The sequence below is a fragment of the Phascolarctos cinereus genome, unplaced genomic scaffold, assembly GCF_003287225.1.
Source record: "Phascolarctos cinereus isolate Bilbo 61053 unplaced genomic scaffold, phaCin_HiC Scaffold_5;HRSCAF=322, whole genome shotgun sequence".
Taxonomy (NCBI): domain Eukaryota; kingdom Metazoa; phylum Chordata; class Mammalia; order Diprotodontia; family Phascolarctidae; genus Phascolarctos; species Phascolarctos cinereus.
The window spans coordinates 30641872-30657816 of NW_027555958.1; positions in this window are offsets into that span (position 1 = coordinate 30641872).

Consider the following 15945-nt stretch of genomic DNA (forward strand, 5'->3'; position numbering starts at 1 on the left):
GGATAGTTTTGATTATATAAAAATAAAAAGGTTGTGTATAAACAAAAGCAATGCACCTAAAATTAGAAGAAAAGCAAGTAACAGGTGAAAATATTTTCAAGTTTCTCTGATAAAGATCTCATTTCTAAAAATACACAGGGAACTGAGGTTCTTTTCAGCTCCAAATCTTTGACCCTATGACACAAGGTCCCTCATAGCTGATGAGTTCTAGGGGCAAAAAAAAAAAAAAAAGACAGGCAAGAAAAGTAATTCAGTTGTACAGGTGCAATAATATGCCAACAGGCCACACTCTAGGAGAGAAAGGCAATGAGGGAAAAAAGGTCCTAGGTTTGAAGTCAGAGGACCAAGGTTCAAATGCTTCCTGTGTGACCATGGCGAGTTACTTCATCTCCCTAGACCTCAGTTTCCTCATGTGGAAAATGAGGGGGGTGGAATTGATGGTGTCTGAGGTCTTTTCTAGCTCCAGGGCTATATTCTCAAATAGAGCAGTTGCTTATCTGCCTTCAGAGAAGGAGTTTCCTTGTTGGGCATTTTCTACACCAATGAAATCACTGGTCTAGTTCAAAATAAAAATCTGCAATAAAGCAGAGTGTTTATCAAGGGCCTGTTCTGTGCTTGGTTCCATGCTAGGCAGGGATAAAAAGGAAAGAGAAAATAGTCTCTGCCCTTTGGGGGCTTACAATCTAATAGTGGAATTAGGAAACAATCGAGCAATATTGAACAGAGTATCTCACCAAGTGTAGTGGTCACACTAAATTTAATAGGAATTCATAGGTTGGAGAGGACAATATAGGCAAGAGTGTCAAGGGAAGATTTCTTGGATAAGGTGTCACTTAAGCTGTCCTGGAATAAAAATAAATAGCTCCCATCCGTAGTACTTAGCATGTGACATACAGTAAGCCCTTAATAAATGCTTTCCCATCATTCATTCACTACCTAGCGCTTTAGGATTTATGCTTTCCTGACAACAACACAAACGTGTTCAGTGCCCTGGCACTGCACATATGATTATGCCTATTGTACAGATGGGAAAACTGAGACTTAGAGAGACACAAAGTTACTTGTCCACAAAAAGTGACCTTACAGTGACAAGAACATTGGCTTTAGAGTCCAATGACCTGGATCTAAGTCTTATCTCTATGTGACCTTGGACACATCACTTTTACTCCCTGTGCCCCATTCCCATCCTCTGTAAAGGGAAAGGATCATACTAAATGATCTCTAAGCTCCCATCCAGCTCTGATGTTCTATAGTTTTAGGAGATGAATCTTTATTACAGAGGCCAGCACATGGGTCAACCCAACCAACATAGGGAAACCTCTAGAGAGATAACATTGAGCTCTCCCCTCCAACACCCCCTGCGCAGACCTAGAAAAGTCCCTATTTGCTTCACCCTCTGCATGGCATGACATTTCTGGGACCTTAAAAGTCATTTTCCTAAAGACTTCTTGAAAGCAGCAATGAGAAAAGCCCAGAAGATGTGAGTTCAAATCCAAATTCTGCCATTAATTCACAGATGGACAGACTCTAGCCTCTCTCCTCCCCTTCTTTATGACCCTTCTCTCATTCCTCCTTCTGCTTCCTCCCTCTTCCTTTCTCTTTCATCTTGGACATTTTGTCTGTGACCACACCAGAAACACCTTCGAGACCCATCAATGGGGAAGGGGGTTGGTGTATGCAGGTAAATATTTAACCACTGGTTCTCTGAAAAAAAAAAGTTTGTAGGACACATTGTTATTCTATTTGTTTATATTTCTATGTATCATATATTATATATCATAATATATTCTCTATATAATTATAATATAATATATTCTTTATATACCTATAATATTCTGCACATACTTATAACATGCAGTATATATAATTACAATATATGTTACATACAATAGCATATATTACATATATTCTATTTTTCTCTTCATCGATAACATTTTCTCCATCACTTTCTCAAGTCTAGACAGCCAACAAAACAATTCATCAAGCCCTAGTTTGTAGTATTTGCTGACTTCTGAGGTGTAAATGCTCACCCCGAAAATTGAACAGCCAGGCAGTTTCAGCTGGCTCCAGCAAATCCCTGAAGCCCAGCTGGAGAAGGAAGAAGGCAGAGACGCACAGCAGGGTGCCGAGTAGAGATTCTTGGCTGGGGGGAGGGGGCAGCAAGCAGCTGTTTAGGAGAAGAGGAGCAATCCTGACCTTGAATCCTTTAATGCTCCACTTAATGAGCCACTCAGGCTGTAATAGTACCTGGTACTAGTATGATAGCATGCTCTTTAAAAGAAAAAACAAAACAAAACCTAGATCTATGATTTCTCTGGGTAGCTAGGTGGCATAGCGGAGTATAGAGCATTGGACCTGAAGTCAGGAAGACTCAAATTACTGAGTTGAAATCTGCCTCATATACTTACTAGTTGTGTGACCCTGGGGAAGTCACTTGGCCCTGTTTGCCTCAGTTTCCTCTTCTGTCAAAGGAGCTGGGGGAGGAAATGACAAACCAGTATCTCTGCCAAGAAAACCCCAAAATGGGGTCATGAAGAGTCAGATACCATTGAAAGGACAGAACAACAACAATAACTTCACTGGCATTTTCCACATGAGAAAACTCCCTCTACCAATCTAGATCACTGCTGTAATACAGTCTTAAAGTTTCCCAGGGTAATTAGAGATCAAAGGATTCTAGATCTAGAGCTGAATCTGGACCTTTGAGGCTACCAAATCCAACCCCTTCAGTTTACAGGTGGGGAAACTGAGGCAAACAGGATTAATTGACTTGTATATGAGGCAGAATTTGAACCTAGGTCCCCCAGCTCTAAATCCCAATTCCTGATTTTTCTATACCATTGCTGCCTCTCCTAGTATCCTGGAACTCTGGTGATATTGGGAGGAATGGATGACAGTGCTCCTCAGTCAACTGACTCTGGGAGCATTCCTTTATTTTTTTTTTCTTTCTTGGCAATCAGAGTTTAATGACTTATGTAGGGTCACACAGCTAGCAAGTGTCTGAGGTCAGATTTGAACTCAGGTCCTCCTGACTCCAGGGCCAGTGCTCTATCCACTGTCCCACCTGGCTGCCCTGCTAGTTAACATTTTATCAATAACTTGTGAAGCTGCCGTATTTATCACATGTGCCTATGACGTAAAGCTGAGAGGAGTAACTAATATGCTAGGTGAAAAAAAAATCAGGATTCAAAAATATTTGAACAGGCTGGAGGAGAAATGTCAACCAAATGTACAACCGAAAGCCCCATGTGACCCACAATGCTCCTAAGGGCTGCTGGAATCAGATTGAGATCTAATTGGGACATACTTAACAAAACAAAGGAAAATGTAATAAATCATAGATAATGTTAATATGTGGTTTTCTAAGTCAATGAGTGGCCCACGGGGTTCATCATCTACTGGTTAGTGGCCAGTTTCTTTTTTGGGTTTTTTTTTTGCTTTTGGGCTAGGCAATGGAGGTAAGTGCCTTGCTTATGGTTATACAGCTAGTAAATATCAAGTGTCTGAGGCTGGATTTGAACTCAGGTCCTCCTGACTCCAGCGTCAGTGCTCTATCCACTACACCACCTAGCTGCCCCCAAGTGGCCAGCTGCTATTGACTCTGACAGCACTGGGCCAAATGGAAAGAGACCTGGAGCTGGAGGTGGAGGAAGTGGGTCCCAATCTCAGTTTGGCCAAATCCCACCTGTGTGACCTTGGCAAAGTCACACACCTCTCCACATCTCCGTTTTCCCAATTGTAAAACGAGAGCCTTGGATCAGGGCACCTCTAAGGTCCATTCCAGCTCTATGACCCTATGAAGATGAAATTTTACAGGAAAAATGCAAGCCTTACATTTGGCTTTAAAACATCAACTTAGAAAGGACAAGAAGGGAGATGAAAGGCTATTCATCTGAAAAACATCTGGGGACTTTAATAGACTGCAAGGCACCTGGTAGTGCAGTGGATAGAGCGATGGACTTAGAGCCAACAAGACTCAAGTTCAAATCTGGCTCTAGATACTTACTGGTCACTTCTCTGCCTGCCTCAGTTTGGTCATCTGTTAAAAGGGTATAATAAGAACACCTACCTTGCAGGATTGTTGTGAGGATAAAATGAGATATTTGTAAAGGTCTTTCAGATCTCAAAGAGCTATATAAATATTAGCTATCATTATTATTATGTCATAATGAACCATTAAGCCGTCTTAAGAGAGGCACAGATTTCAGGAATAAGGAAGTGATACACACTCTGTATTCTGCCTTGGACAGAACAAAACACTGCGTAATTCTCATGGTCAAGCTTGGCCCTAAAGGAAGAAGTGAGTGAATGAAACCCCCTCCCTTCTTTGTTTTTTTTAAACTTTTAGGCAATTGGGGTTAAGTGACTTGCCCAGGGTCACACAGCTAGTAAGTGTCAAGTGTTTGGTCTGAGGCCGGATTTGAACTCAGGTCCTCCTGACTTCAGGACCAGTGCTCAACTCCCTCCCTTCTTTAAAGAGGTGGGGGACTACGGATGTGGAATGATGCATATGCGGGAAGAGTCAGTTGATGTGTTGACTCATTCGTTGAATGGCTTTTTTCTTTCTTACTTTTAAAATCTTCATTCTCAAGGGTGGCTCTGTGGGGAGTGGAAGGGTACATTTGGAAAGGAAGGCGATAGAAAACCAATATGAAAAAATTCTTTAAAGAAAGCTGTTGACCTCTGGTGGAAGTTCATAGGGGACACACAAATAAGCTGGGTGATTTTGTTGCTCCCTGTCTTGTTAAAGTTAGTAGACACATTTTGTTTTTTAAAGAAATTGGTCATTACAATTGTCCGGGGTTTGGTTCTTTCAATTTCTGTTATTATGGTCGTTGTATATGCACATGCATGTGCATACATATGCTTGTCCTGGATCCTCTCACTGTACTTGGCATCGGCTCAGAAATCATGGATTGAAGGTGGCTGAGTAGAAAGAGAGCTGGGATCGAAGTCAGAAAGACCTGGGTTCAAGTTCTGCTTGTAACCCATGCTGCCTGTGTGAGCTGAGGCAAGTCACAAAGACCATTAGACCATTGAAGGGGCTTTTAAATCATCTAGCACAATGCCCTCTTTTACAGATAAGGAAACTGAGGCCTGGGCAGGGAAAGTGACTTGCCTGGTCACAAGCTAGTAAGCAGCAAAGGAGGATAGACAGCATGCCATGGGAGATTGAAGGAAGTCAAGCCAAGTCAATAAGCTTTCATGTGCTTCTAAGCCAGGAGATAAAAAGAAAAGCAAACAGTCCCCGCCCTCAGCGAACTTACAGTCTAATGGTAAATGAGGTAGACGAGGCTAGAGGGAGGAGGGGGAGACAGTAGCAGGTCTTAAAGACCAAATGGGCACATTGAGACCTGTTAAAGGCCTTAGCTTAAAAAGGCTAAAAGGTCTCCCACTGGGTCCTGGGCCATCTCTGGTTGTCCTGATCCATATCTGGCCACTGGACCCAGTTGGCTGGAGGAGAAAGTGAGGCTGGTGACTTTGCACAGCCCTGCCTCACTTAAATCCAATTCCCTGATGTCTTTGTCCTCTTTGAGAACAAAGAACAGTCACTCACTTGCTGGAGTCCTTCAAGTTACTCACCCACTCTCCTTTGAAGCAGCTTCCAGCCCTGAATAACTGAGTCTGTATGCATGTCTGCCTCGAGTTTGCCTCTACTCTCTCAAACTGACTCTCTAAATGCTGGTTAGGGTGCCTGCTTCCTCATGGGCGAGTGGTGTTGTGCTAGACATTATGGCTAATGAGGGAGAGGGAGAGGAGAAAAATCAAGAAATCCTCTCCTCCCCACCCCCTTCACTCCACAACTACTCCAACCTTACGTTCTTATGAACTTATGTTCTCCTCCAGGGCGTAGCAATTTAAAGACACAATCAAATTTTTTAAAATGAGGTTGCTCCCTTCTGACTCATCAGAGAAAGGTATTCACACTTTGCTAAAGGAGTGTGCGGTGTTAACACATTTAAACCTCATCATCTGTGAAGCCAGATGTGACTACAACAACAGGGGTGGGTGGGGCAGGAAAACAATGATTAAATCAAGTCTCTGCTTCCACTTACATAGGTATAAAATCTCCTGTCATTTCTGTTGTCATCACATGTTTACATTGTTGTCCTAACTATAGACTCTTTTTTTCACACTTAATAGTATTTTCTTTTTTTTCCAATTACATGTAAAGATAATTTTCAACGTTCATTTTTGTAAGATTTTGAGTTCGAAATTTTTCTCCATTCCCTCTCTTCTCTCCTCTCCTCCCCTAAATGGCATGCAATCTGATATAGGCTATACATGTACAATCATGTTAAACATATTTCCACATTAGACATGTGAAAGAAGAGTCAGAACAAAAGGGAAAAACCACAAGAAAGAAAAAACAAAAAAGTGAAAATAGTCTGCTTCAGATCTGCATTCAGACTCCAAAGTTCTTTCTCTGGATGTGGATAGCATTTCCCATCATGAGTCTTTTGGAGATGTCTTAGATCATTGTATTGCTGAGAAGAGCTAAGTCTATCATACTTGATAATGCACGATGTTACTGTTACTGTGTACAATGTTCTCCTGGTTCTGCTCGCTTCACTCAGCATCACTAACTATAGTTAGCACGTAGGATCTATCAGAGAAAGCTGCCCCTTACTATTACCATGGTCCAGCTGTCCTACCTAATCCAGGCACAGAACTGGGGAGATAGTGTTACCCTCTTTCCTTGTCAGACAGGGAGACAGCAGGGACTAAAAGCCCCCTATATATACATATATATATATATATATATATTGTAAAAAAGAGAGAGACAAAATTCTTATCTTCAGGGCTCTTAAATTAAGCAACTGATTCTCATATTGGACAATGCACTTATGAAGTTAATATTAGCCCTCCCTTTTCCTGCCTATCTATCCCCAGAGATCTCCTTTCTATACCAGCAACATCCACTCAAGCCCTGAAGGATCTCCATTTCCCAAAGCTTATGGGATTTCTCCTTCTTTAGAACTTCTATGGTGAGTCACAGAGTCACATGATGCCAGCACTACAAGGGACCATAAAGGCAATGTAGGCCTAATACTTCAGAAGAGTAAACTGAGGCCTACTGAGAAGGAGCTGTGTGGTAACATTGGTGATCTCTTTATGCATGTTTCCTCTTAGTTTGTAAGTTCCTTTAAGTCAGTCAGTCAATAAACATTTATTAAGCCAGGCATTGTGCTAAGCACGCAGGATACAAAGAAGGACAAAAAACAACCAGGGTTGATCTTGGTCATTCTCAGTACAAAGGCTTCAGTTTCAGGGATTTTTTGTTCTTTCCGTCTTCATTGTCCTAGAAAAAGCTGTCGTACCTACTTCATTCCCCTTGCCCTCTTGCAAAACCCTATGTAGCATCTCCCCACTCCAATCCATCCTTCCTCACAGATCTACAAATCCAGCCCCAGTCTCTCACTGAGCTTCAGTCCCAATATCATCAGTTACCTATTGGATATTTCAAGGTGGACGCCCCATGAGCATATCAAAATCAATGTGTCCAAAACAGAATCCTCTGTCTTTCTTCACAGACCACCTTTTCTCTTCTTCCAAACTTCTGTTTTTTGGTAGAGGGCACCACCATTCTTTCAGTCTTCCATGTTCATATCTTTGGTGTTGTCCCCAGCTCCTCACTCTTCCTCACCTCACATTTCCATTCAGTTGCCAAACATTCCGTTTTCCACCTCCATGACATCTCTGGCTTCTGACTCCTTTCCGTAGTCACATAATTATCAGCTTAGTTTTTACCCTCAACACCTCTCACCTGGACTATGGTCATTCTGGCTTACTAATTAGGTAGGCACCGCTAAGGCCAGACCGCAAGGGTTCTTGGCCCTGTCTGTCTTTTACCTGCCCTCTTGGGTTGCCTTGGGTCCATTGCTCTGAGGTTGCCTGTCTCTTCAAAAGGAGGAGACATCTCAGATTCCTCCATCCCACCATAGATTCCTGGAGAACAATTCAGAATTTGGTTCTAAGGTATCTAATTCTAGTCTAACCCCAATCCAAGCACAGAGGACAGAGGAGTGGAGGAGGAAGTGAGTGTCAAGCCTGTGCCAACATGAATCAAGTATAGAACAAGCAGTTTTATTCCCACCCAGAAAGGGAAATGCTAAACAATAAAGAAGAAAGGGCAGCTAGGTGGCAAAGTGAATAGAGTGGCAGGCCAGAGTCAGGAAGACCTGGGTTCAAATCTGGCCTCAGATAACTTACTGGCTATGTGAGCCTGGGTAAGTCACTTAACCCTGTTTGCCTCAATTTCCTGATCTCTAAAATGAGCTGGAGAAGGAAATAGCAAACCACTCCAGGATCTTTGGAAAAAAAAAAAGACTCACTCATGAAAAACTGGACATGGCTGAAAACAATGAAACAACAACAAATCGGTAAAGAATCATAGAGTGATCCCAGCCAGTTGAAAGGCCAGCCTCCATTCGCTTCCATTCACTAGTTTATCCGTCACCTTCGCTGAATATCGCCCAATCAGTAGCAAGCAGGCGCTTTCTTTCCCCGGTTTATCGCTTTGTAAATTGCAGCCACTGCTCCAGGAATCAATACTCCACTATGAGGCTCTACTCCCGGTTCTTCTCCAGGTTCTTCTGGCTTCTAGCTCAGAGAGAGAAGACGGAAGCTGCCGACAGCAAAGGAGCTGGCTTTCTCCATCATGTCCCTATCCTAGCTTGCTACACTCGAGATTTGGGGGAACTTCCCCTTGGGTGAGATCCAGGAGCCTTTCTCTTGGATAAGCTGAGATATCTTGCTACCAATGGAACAGATCCTTCTCTCTGTATTGTCTAGCATAAATTCTCCTATGTACCCTTTCTCTGATTTCTGTTTTGTTATCCATTTGGATAAATGGTTTCTTTGCTATTTATGATGTGTGCTCATTGTGGAATTGGGATTTGGTGGAAAGGGGGTCAAGCCTTGGATATAACGCTTGGGGTCCTCCTTTCCCCCTTCCCTCAATTAATGAAGAGCGATCAGAAATTTAATATGAACCTGAAAAACCACATTCCTTAGACTAATAATATAGAAGGGAGCAGATAGACATGATTTTAACCTTAGGAGAGCAGAGTGGTTCTCAATCCCCTGCTTCCCCTCCTGGCAAGAACTAAAGCCTCCCCTGGGGAGCTCCTGGGCTTCTGAGATACTCCCAGCAGCAGCCAGCACTTGCCCTCCCAGAGGCCTCGGGCCCAGACCATCCCTGCTTTGGCGCCACTTGCATGACCATAAGCCAGCTCTTGGTTAAGGGTGAGCCTCAGGATTAGAGGCTCAGTAATTACCCCCCTCTTTCCAAAGATGGTGAAGGAGGGCACTATTCTGGGCAGACCTTGGTTTCTACAGTAGTGCTGGAGGCAGCAGGCCCTTTGTGGTGGCCTGATAAACAGCGGCTTTTCAGTTTTCTGCAAAGGTCAGAGCCCCCGGAATCACAGGCCAACATCCCTTGAGAATATAAGCTATGAGAGGTCTTCAGAGCCAGCCAGAGGGAGTTGCCCCAGACTAAATGCTTCCTATTACTGTCACCACCACCCCACCCCTGGTGTTACTGGTTTAAAGGCCAGTCAGCGAGAAGTGAGACTGAAAAATGGAGGTAACATCATTGTCGGTCAACAAGCATTTATTGAAGGCCTACTGTGTGTTAGACACTGTGCACTCTAGGCATACAAAGAAAAGCAAACACAAGTTTCCTGCCTTCCAGAGGCTTTCATTCTCACAGTCTAAAGCATATGTATATAACTTGTGCATATGAAGTATGCACAGAGACCGTGGAAGGTAATGTCAGAAAACAGACCAGCCTCTGAGGCAACCAGGGAGAGGCCTCCTGCAGAAGGTGAGGTATGAGCTGAGTCCTGAAGGAAGCCAAGGAGCAGAAAGGAGGCATAGGACACAGCCAGCGCAAAGGCAGAGTTGGGAGATGTGCAAGGAGCAGTAAGTGTATCAATATCGCTGCATCTCTGAGTAAATGTAAATTGAGTAGATCAAGTAAGTGTAAAAAGACTGGAAAGAAAGGACAGGGCTTTAAATGCTAGAGTTTTATATTGGATCTGGAGGTAACAGGAAGCCACAAGTTTACTGAATAAAGGGTATAGCATGGTCAGACACGTGCTCTAGAAAAAATCACTTTGGCAGCTGAGTGGGTGATGGATTGGAGAGGGAAAGAGGCTTGAGACAGGGAGATTAACCAGCAGGCTATTGCAAAAGTCCAGGCAGGAGGTAACAAGGGCCTGTTCAAGGCTGCATGGGTTGAATGAAGGGGACATATGCAAGAGATGCTGTGAAGATTAAAAAAAAAAAAGGCAAAATCTGACAACAGACTGGATATGTAGATTTCATGAAAGCCTGATTGTGATCCTGGGCAACTGGGAGGATTGTGGTGCCTTCAACAGACATAGGAAAGATGGGGAAAGGGGAGGGTTTTGGGGGAAAGATGACGTTCTGTTTCAGAGATGTTGTTTGACACCTATGGGGTATCCAGGCGGAGATGCCCAAGAGACAGTTGGTGAGAGCACCGATGCTCAGGAGAGACGTTAGGGCTGGGTCTGAGAATCATCTGCAAAGAGATAACAGAAGGACCCCTGGGAGTTAACAGGACAAATGAATGAGATCAGATAGAAGGAGAAGAGAAGAAAGCTCCCAGTTCATGGGCATCCCTTGGGAGTGGGACATTCTGTTCTGCTGCTCCTCAGGACACAGAATCTCAGAGTGAGAAGGGTCCTTTGAGGCCGTCTTGTTCAACCACCATCTCCATAAGAGCAGTGTGTGCATGGGAAGAACATTAACTATGAAGTCGTTCCAATCCCATCTCTGATACTCAGATGCTCTTGCGATTTTAAGCACCATTTCCTGATCTAAAAGTTTGAGGTTAGACTAAGTGGTCTTTGAGCTCCCTTAGAACTAAGGTCCTAATGAAGAGTCTCCTCACCATTGGAAAAGATACCCATACAAAGTTATTTTTTAAAAACCCCACCATCTCCTCTTCAGCATCCCAGACAAGCGGCATCCAGCTTCTGATTGAAGACCTCTAGCAAGGAGTTCGTTACTTCCTGCAGCAGCCCATCCTTCTTTTAGACAGGTCTAATTGTTAGGAAGTCTCTCCCTACATCCAGCCAACATCTGCTTTTCTGCAATTTCCACCCACTGTTCCTGCGTCTGCCCTCTGGGACCGAGCAGAACGGGTCTAATCCCTCTTTCAAATGGCAGTCCTCCAAACACTTGAAGACAGTTATCATATGTTCACTCTGTCTCCTCTTCTCCAACCTAAACATGTTTGCCTCTTTCCCTTTTCTAAAGCTATCTGTGTTGTATGGTTTTTATTTATTTCATTAAACATTTCCCATTTACATTTTTTGAAATCAGTTTTTATTGATATCTTTACACCATCATAGTTTTCCCAAGTAGCCTCTCCCTTCCCCTCCCAGAGAGCCACCCCATAGACAATTTTTTTAAAAAGAAAAAAAAAGCGAGCAGAATTGATCAATATAATGAAAAAAAAAACTGAAAACCTGTGCAATATGTGAGACCTGTGGACCTCCCACCTCCATCAAGGGGTAGGTGGAGGCCACCTTCTCATACCTCTTTTTATTTATTTGAGGCAATTGGGGTTAAGTGACTTGCCCACAGTCACACAGCTAGTAAGTGTTATGTGTCTGAGGCCAGATTTGAACGCAGGTCCTCCTGACTCTAGGACCAGTGCTCTATCCACTGCACCACATAGCTGCCTCCTTCATACCTCTTCAACTGAGTCTTACCTGACCTTTATAATTGGGTTACATTTACTTTTGCTTTTCTGGTATACAGTTGTTCTATCCATTTACATTGTTGCAGTCACTGTGTATGTTCTTTTCCTGTCTCTGCTTCCTTCACTCTGCTTAATTCCTATTCATCTTTCCATGCTTCTCTGTATTCATCCTGGGAGCCACCTCCAGTCATCCTGATTGGTATCTGGCCACTGGACCCAGATGGCTCCAGAGAAGAAAGTGAGGCTGGTGACCTTGCACAGCCCTGCCTCACTTAAATCCAACTCACTTGCAAGTCATGGCATTACCTTCCCGATGTCATGATCCTCTTCGAGAATGAAGGATAAACAACAACAACAGTATTCATCCCACACATCATTCCATTACATTCACGTACCGCAATTTGTTTACTCATTTCCCAATTGATGGGCATCTACTTTATTTCCATTTCTTAGCTATCACAGAAAAGTGCCACTATAAATACGTTAAAGTGTATGAGGACTGGGACATCTAGGTGGTGCAATGGATAGAGCACTGGCCCTGCAGTCAGGTGGACCTGAGTTCAGATTTGGCCTCAGACACTTGACACTTACTAGCTGTGTGACCCTGGGCAAGTCATTTAACCCCATTGCTTAGCAAAAAACTAACCAAAAAATGTATATGAGGACTTTCTTCTTACTGATGGCTTCCTTGAAGTATAAACATAACGATAGACAGAGTCCCCAATTGAAAAGGTATGCACATTTTAATAACTTCATTTGCAAAATTCCAAATTGCTTTCCAAAGTGGTTATACCATTTCACAGCTCCACCAGCTATGTGCTAGAGTGCCCATCTTTCCGCAACTCCTTCAACAATCGCTGTTGCCATTTGTTGTCATTTTTACCAATTTGCAGGGCATGAGGTGAAATGTGAGGGTTGTTTTGATTTGCATTTCTATTATGAGTGATTTGGAGCATTCTTTCATGTGATTTTGAATACTTTGCAATTCTTTTTTGGAACTGTTCATATCCTTTGATCATTTGTCTATTGAGGAATGAGTATTAGTCATATATGTACATATATACATATACATATATAACTCATATATATATATATAAATTGTTGAAATAGCTTGGATACTAAACATTTATCAGAGAAATTTGATATGAAGATTTTTTTTTCCATTTGACCACTGTTTTTCCCTAGGTACATTAATTTAATTTCATCTGTGCAGAAGCTTTTCAGTTTCAAGGAATCAAAGCTATCTATTTTATCTTTTGTAATTGCTTCTGTCTCTTGTTTGGTTAAGAATTCATCTTCCACCTGTAGTTGTGAGAGATATATGATCTATTTCTCTTCTATTTTGTATAGTATGATTTTTGTTAGTAAGGTCACGTATCCATTTAGAATGTATTATGGAATATAGCATAAGTGATGGTCTAAGCCTAATTTCTGTCAGACTCCTTTCCTATTTTCGCAGCTGTTTTTATCAAATAAGTAGTTTTTCCCTACTCAACTTATGCTTCCACTTTATCAAATATTGGATTATTGAGTTCTATGTTTCTGATTCTCCTTTGTCTAGTCTGTTACACTGATCTATCTATTTTTAATTGCCACCTAATGGTTTTGATAACTGCTGCTTTATGATATAATTGATATCTGGAAGTGCTACTTCCCCTTCATCCCTACTTCTTTTCATCATTTTCCTTGATATTATAGATCTTTTGTCTTTCCAAATTAATTTTGTTATTATTTTATCAAGTTCTATAAAGTATCCCCTTGTTAATTGGATTGGTATAACATTAAAAGTGCAAATTAATTTTGCTCGGATTATCATTTTTATTACATTAGCATCGCCTGCCCATGAGCATTGAATATTCCTTTGGCTTTTTAAGTTGTTCTTTATTTCTTTAAGGAGAGTTTTGTAATTTGGAAAGGTTTTAATATGATTAATTATGTTGATTATTTGCTTCCTTGGTATTAATCCTACTTGATTAAAATGAATGTATTCTTGAATAAATCACTGTAGTCTGACAGGATTTTGTTCAAAATTTTTGAGTCAATGTTCATTAATGATATTAGCCTATAGTTTCCTTTCTGTATACAAATCTTTTGTGTGCTTTGGTGGGTCAATCTCCAGATATTTTATGCATTTTGTAGTTATTTGGAATGGGACTTCCCTTGTATTTTTTTATTATTATACAGAAATGCTGTTGAATTTTGAGGATTTATTTTGTAGCTTGCAACTTTGTTAAAGTTATTGTCTTAACATCTTTCCTGATTCCATAGGATTTTCCAAGTAAACCACTGTATCCTCAGTAAATGGGGGTAGGCTTATCTATCTTTATTCCTTTAATTCCTTCCTCTTGCCTTAGTGCTATTGCTTGGTACTATTATCTTAGTGCTAGAGCCTTTTCAGAACTATATCAAATAGTGGGGAAAGTGAGCATTCTTGCTTCACTCTTATATAGCCTGAATGTCAAATGTATGTTTACCCTAAAAGACTATTTTACAGAGAACTTGCACAAGGCAAGTGCTCACACAGAGGTCAGAAGAAGCTGTACAAAGACACTTCCTAGGTCTCTCTGAAGAACTTTAGTACTGATTGTAAGATACGAGAAACAATGGCATAGGACCAACATGCCCACATCAAAGAAGGTGCTGTGCTCTGTGAGCAAAGCAGAATCACAGTGGCAGCTAGATGGTGCAGTGGGTACAGCACTGGCCCTAGAGTCAGGAGAACCTGAGCTTTCAAAAGTGGCCTCAGACAGATGATACTCAATAGCTGCGCGACCCTGGGCAAGTCACTTAACCCCATCACCAAAAACAAAAAACAAACAAAAAAAGCAGAATCATGGTAGCACATAGGAAACATGAGATGCACAAATCCACAGACATCTGTATTCCAAATGTTCAAATGGACTATTTGTGTCTGACCTGTGGTAGAGCCTTCTGAGTTCCTATTGAACTGATCAGCCACAGTTGAACACACTGTACCTTGACCCCCAACATCATGACGTCATTGGTCTTCTTCTAAGTACAAAGGGTGAACAACATTAGTTTTGGTCTTAGATAGATGCTTTTTATGAAATTAAGAAAAGGTTCCTTTGTGCCAATACTTTGTAAGGTTTTTTAGCATAAAAGAGTACTGTATTTTGTCAAAGGCTTTTTCTGCATCTGTTGAGATGATCATCTGATTTTGGATGCCTTGGTTTGGTATGATTAATTATGTTGATTATTTTCCTAATATTGAACCATCCTTGTTTCTCTAATATTAATCCCTCTTGATCATAATTAATTACTTTCTAGACAAACATCTGTAATCTGTATGATGAGATTTTGTTTAAAATTTTTGAGTCATTGTTCATTTAATGATATTGGCCTATAGTTTTCTTTCCGTCTTTCATCTTTCCCTAGTTTAGGTATTTGAACTATATTTTTCTCATAAAAGGATTCTGGTAGGGCACTTTCCTTCTTAATTTTTGAGAATAATTTGTGAAGTATGGGTACTGTCTTCTAAAAAGTTTGATAGAGTTCTTCTGTGAATCCATCAGGACTAAGAGTTTTTTCTCTTTTTTAGCTCCTTTATAGCTGGATTTATTTCCTTTTCTGAATTTGAATTATTTAAGATGTCTAACTGGTTTTCTGATACTTCGTGAATTTTCTATTTTTGAAGGTATTTCTCTATTTTTTTATGTGTGTTCTTTATTTTGTTAGTATATAACTATGCATAATATGTTCCAATTATTCTTATTCCACCCGGTTTTGCTGTGATTTTTACCTTGCTCATTTGCTTTTTTATTTAGTTGATTTTCTATTCTCTTCTTTTTCATCACATTAGGTAAGGGTTTACCTATTTTATTGTCTTTTCAAAGAACCAACTTTCAGTTTTATTTGTCATTTCTATAGTTGTTTGTTTCCAATTTATCTATCTCCCCTTTCATTTTTCTTATGCCTATTTTAGGTTTGTTTATTTGTTGATTGTCTAATTTTTAAAGTGCATATTCAATTCATTAATCCTCTCTTTTTCTATTTTGTTCATGTATGTTTGTAAAAATATGATTTTTCCCCATGAGGACTGCTTTAGCTTGCATTTCAGAAATCTTGTTATATTTTTTATCACTATCATTTTCCTTTACATAGTTATTAATTGTGATGGGGTTTTTTTTTGGGGGGGCACTAAGTAACTTGCCCAGAGTCACACAGCTAGTGAGCATTATGTGTCTGAG